A 6,000-nucleotide genomic window follows, 5' to 3' on the forward strand; every position below is an offset into this window, starting at 1 on the left:
AGTATGTTCATTGCATCTGATAGTGTTCCACTTGTACTTGGTCTTGGTGTATGGCTGATGGGCTTGTCAGCTTTCAGTCATTTTTTTGCTGTCTCATTTCCACCATCCTTTAGCTGATCACACAGGCCCGCAATTGTTGATTGCACTTGCTCAGTGACGTAAAGAGAAGAGAAAAATTTACTCATATATCTAGGATCAAGATAGGTTGCAACTCTGTAAATGTCCATACTTTCAAGGCCAGCTAATCTCTTTTCAAGCTCAGCCCTCATTGTTTGTTTCATAAAGTTTATTACATTAGTAGTTTCCACTTCCTCCTTATCAGTACTATGATCTTCAGATTCTTCAGGCTCTGAGCATGAGCCTGTGTTTTGAGCATGCATTACTGGTACTTCACTTATGTTTGTTTGGAGGGAGGTTTTCAAGGAAACTATAAGCGGTATCACATCACTGATGGAGGAGGAAGAGCTACTCAGAAACTATAAGCGGTATCACATCACTGATGGAGGAGGAAGAGCTACTCAGAAACTATAAGCGGTATCACATCACTGATGGAGGAGAAAGAGCTACTTAGTTGTTCTGTGATTTTCTCAAAGGGTTTAAGGCCTTTACACATTTGGCTAGTAACATCTAATCAGTGTTGCTGATTTTTTCAATCTTTGAACTGGTTGCAGCATACAGGCATAATGACTCCTTTAGTTTTTGAATCCTTTCCAACATATGCAAAGTACTGTTCCACGAAGAGAAGATACTGTTCCACCTCGTAGGAGATTCATGTATAACACTTAGCAAAGACTCCTGCAGTCGGTCCTGGATATTTTTAAGTTCAACTTGAGCCATTGTTGAATGATGAAAATGAGAAGCAATTGAGCGTCACTAGCAAATGATACCACCATTTTCTTTCTTTGAAGCTATTCCATTTTTCACAACTGGTTGAATCTTGTGTACAGTGCTGTCTACATTATTTACAGCTGAGAGAAAAAGAGCCTTTTTTCATGTTTGCACCAGCATCACGTAAGACACAATGAACACTACTGCTTGGAATATCCCATTTGTCCAACATATCATCAATCTTGTTAGAATTATATTCTCTAGTGTGTCTTTCTTGCAAGGGCTCAGCACTTAACACAAAGTTCATTTGCTCAGATTCTTCATTAATGGCATGAGCAGTAAGACTGAGCGATGAAACACCTGCAGAGGTGTCTGACCATACATTGTGGAAGGGACAGCCACGGCCACACCAACTCCACTACACTGTGACTACAGCGCTATAGTGAAACTCTGTATTCTATAACTTCCAACTCTACGGTGAATGCTATAGAGCTGTATTCTTTTTGATAATATTATTTATAATATCAATTAAATATATATATATATATATATATATATATATATATATATATATATATATATATATATATATATATATATATATATATATATAATTTTTTACTAATCTTATGCACTGCTATCTTTTGTAATATCCTCATATCTTCATTCTCAGAGTGCAGATGTGGATGCGGATGCGGATGTTAAATTTACCATTATTGTGGATGTGGATGTCACTTGCATTTCAAATGTAGTTGCAGATGCGGATGCGGATTTTTTAACAATGCGGATAATTTGCGGATGCGGATGCAGATGCGGATATCTGATACACCTCTAGGGAAGACTCTTCTGATTCCATCTCCGTGGCCGAGGATGCATAGACCTGCTTGTCGACAGAGGGGGAAGTTTGATGAGTTCTCCCCTCCTCTGGCAGAAGAGGGCAGCCCATCTCACCCTCCTATCATGGATCACAAGGATCGGCTAGATGTCTCCTCCAACCCTCACCTTCTGACACTCAGTGCCTACACACGGTTGTACCAGCTCAGAGTTTCGACCTACTCCACCTTGTACAATCTTCTCCAAGCGGCCGACCTGGGTGATGGGATTCCACCTGTTTTGATTGTCAGAGGGGAGGGGGGGTGTCTAGTCGATCTTCGTGCTTTCTATCATATGCTGCCTCCAAGTTTGGCCCCCTAGACTGGCCGTATTGTGCGATGTGTGTATCTTTTGCCCAACTTTTGTTATTTGGCCTAATGCCTCACCTTGTGGGCGATGGCCATAAAGCTTAAAAAAAAAAAAAAAAAAAAAACACTGGGCTATCATAGTATGCGAGTTCAATGTACGCGAATCGCACCGTATGCAATTGACCAAAAATAATAACCAAAAAACTTGGCTGTGCAAGTTTAGCCCACAATACACGACGCTGAGGCAAGGAGTGCCACAAAGACGCCATTTTCCTTGACTACTCGACTCTCACCCCCGCACAATGCGCCCATCATGACGTCAGTCATGATGCAGATGCACAGAAATTCCCGCGCATTCTACAAGTGTGATGGAGGGCAGCACAGAACTGTCCATGTCAAGGATAAGCAAGATCCTTGCTACCATGGAAAAGCTCAAAGAAGTGAAAGAACACGAAATCAGCCACCAAAGAACAGAGGAGGTTCTCGTTAGTATCGACAAAGCCTTCCGCTTCTACACAGACAGGCACAGGCAAGAAACTAACAGGAGGAGGCAGACGCTCATAACAAGTTACACACGGCGGCCTGAAGAAAGTGAACGTGAGGAACCACCTAAATCATCTGATCCTTTTCCTGAAGTGGAAGAAGAGTAATGTCATTTGTGTCAGCACTGGACTTCGAGGGGTTTTTGGCCAAAGTGACTGAGTTAGACGCTCGTGAGGAAGGTGCTCAAGAGGAGTCTGAGGACAGAAGTGTTGGTGTGGTGGGGGGCGTGGCACTAAGTGTTGCCGCTCCTCGGAACCTCTGTTATTTACATCCATAAGGTCTGTTGTCTACTGTTGTTAATGTGACTGACCATATTTTTGTTGTTGTAGCTATACCTGTAGTATATGTCTGAAAAATTTTCCCTTTATTATGTCTTTAAGGGTAAAAAAATGTCAAGGTATGATGGCGTACTGTCCCTATGTAATTATTCTCATAAGATTGTGTATTTACAGTGAGAGGTCTCACAGTGCGTCAGGACCAGGACCGCCCATCCACTCGCATACGGTGCGAGCCAACTGTAATGAGTTACCAAGTTGAATTAACGACCGAAATTTAAACAGAGGAGTTGTGTGCTGTTTTGTGTGACCCTTTTGTATATACCATTTTGCTGTGAATATCTGCCACACGTGAGTTATTGTTTATTCATTAAGAGTGTCATCACATGATCTACCCATTAGGTGGTACTTAGTGATATTGCAGTTATTTACTCTACAAGAATGGCTAATTTTGAGTCACTGGTTATTCCTGCTAATATCCATTTTATTCAAGCGTCAAGAGTTTGTATCTCTACTTTCATAGTCTTTATTGCATCTCCAGAGGTTTCAGAACCCAGGGGCTGGTTTCAGTGTTCTGGTTTACCATTATTATTTATGTTTGGAACCTTAGGATAGTTTCTGCAACCCCTAGTTGGGAAATCCTGTTCGAACCTGAATTATTTTGTTCTTTGGAGTTTCAGTTAGTGAATGTAAATTAAGTATTTTTAATTGCCTATTCCATTCCCCATTTTTGTCACTGCTATTTGTTTACACTTTATTCCGGTTTCCCCGCTTTTGAGCTAAAGACGTGGTGTTGTTAGCTGCTCCCTTTGACTCTAAAATTTCCTTCCACACTTTATTTTGATCTTCACGCAGTCAGATAGACCTTTGTCCCCCACCCCGTCGTAACAATATATATATATATATATATATATATATATATATATATATATATATATATATATATATATATATATATATATATATATATATATATCGATTAGAGAACTGAGTGGTAATGCAGGTAAACGCAAGGAAATACCAGTTAGAGACTATCTATCTATCTATCTATCTATTGCCAGACGCCTCAATCCCGTTTGGGGTGGCCACAAACAAATCGCCTCCAAGTCGCCCTGTCCCCCGCCATTTCACTGCCCTGCTCCCAACTCACACCCCCCTCTCTCATATACCTCTCCACCCCATCCCTCCATCTCATCCTCGGTCTCCCCCTCCCTCTTCCACCCTCCACCTCACTCACATACACTCTCTTCGTCAATCTTTCACCCTCCATCCTCTCCACATGGCCAAACCACCTCAGTGTGTTCCTCACAACGCTTCCTATCACATCCACATCCACACCACAACGCTCCTTTATATCCTCATTCGTCAGCCTGTCTCTCCACGTGACTCCACAGGCTCCTCTTAAATAACTCATTTCCACTGCTCTCACTCTTGACTTGTGTCCTTCCAACAATGTCCAAGCTTCACTTCCGTACGTTAGAGTTGGTATCACAATACTGTCATGTAGTAACTTTTTTACTTCCATGCTCACTTCCCTGTTTCTTACCACTGCTTTTAAGGAACCAGCAACCTTTCTTCCCTGCTGTACCCTTTCAAGCACTTCACCCTCCAAACCTCCATCCTTACTCATCACACTACCCAAATACTTAAACGTACTCACATTTTCCAATTCCTCACCATTCAACCTCACTGTACATTCACTGACTTCACCTCTCTCAAAGACCATCACTTTACTCTTCCCTACATTCACCTTTAGGTTCCGTTTCTTACACACTCTCTCAAACTCATCCACCAAGCCTTGCAGCTCCCCTTCGTCTTCACTCAACAACACAGTATCATCTGCAAACAACAGTACAGGGAGTTTCCAAACACTATCCTCTCTCACCAGGGCCACTCCAACATCCACTACCCTACCTTGTACCTCTTTTATTACCCCATCCATGTACAGATTGAACAACCATGGAGACATGACACATCCCTGTTTCAAACCAACTTTCACAGAGAAAAATTCACTTAGTTCACCATCCACACGCACTGCAGCCTTCGCACCATCGTACATACTCTTCACAGCATTCAACAACTTCCCATCTACTCCATATATTCTTAACACTTTCCACAATCCTTGTCTATCCACCCTGTCATATGCTTTCTCCAAATCCATGAAAGCCGCATACAACTTCTTTCCCTTCTCTAGAAACTTTTCCACTAAAGATCTAAGAATGAATATCTGATCTACACAACCTCTTCCCTTCCTAAAGCCTCCCTGTTCTTCTCCAACTAATTTCTCTGTTCTTTCTCTAACTCTGTCTATAAGTAACCTACCATACACTTTTCCTATTATACTAAGAAGACAAATGCCCCTATGATTACCACACACTTCTTTTTCCCCTTTTCCTTTGTACAAGGGAATAATTATACCTGACTTCCAATCCTCCGGGACTCTACCTTCCTCCCAGGCCAATCTGCTCATCTTCCACATCCATTCTACTACTATCTCTCCCCCATGCTTCAGCATTTCACCACACACTCCATCAATTCCTGGGGCTTTCCCCAATTTAACTTTCTTCATTGCTTCCAGTTAGAGACAGGGAAGGAAATTTATTGACCAAAGATGGAGATATTAAAAATAGATGGAAAGAGCATTTTGAGACAGTTCTTAATAGACCAATACCACCAGAAGAGGATATACCGTCTGCTCAGGAAGATTTAAATATAGAAACAGGAGAGTTGAGGCTTGCAGAAGTGGAGAAAGCAGTAAAACAGTTAAAGAATAATAAGGCACCAGGGGAGGATGGTTTATTTCCGGAAATGTTTAAAGTGGAGGGGGATAGATTAATAATGATCTTGACCAAGCTATTCAATAAGATATGGGTGACGGGGTTACTACCATCACTTTGGAAGAATGGTGTAATTGTTAAAGTTCCGAAGAAGGGAGACCTGAGTGAATGTGGTAATTGGAGGGGAATCTCTTTGTCACCGATAGCTTTGAAAGTTTTCAGTAAAGTGTTGTTAAATAGGTTGGAGCCGGTGGTTGAGGGTATTCTGAGGGATGAACAGGCTGGTTTTAGAAAAGGACGTGGTTGCAATGATCAGATCTTTAGAGTTAGGCATTTGATGCAGCAAGTTAATGAAATGAGAGTACCGTTAAGTCTTTGTTTTGTTGATTTTGAAAA

Source organism: Coenobita brevimanus, chromosome 78 (genome assembly GCF_032717465.1).
Source record: "Coenobita brevimanus isolate Jiangsu-jjx chromosome 78, ASM3271746v2, whole genome shotgun sequence".
Taxonomy (NCBI): Eukaryota; Metazoa; Arthropoda; class Malacostraca; order Decapoda; family Coenobitidae; genus Coenobita; species Coenobita brevimanus.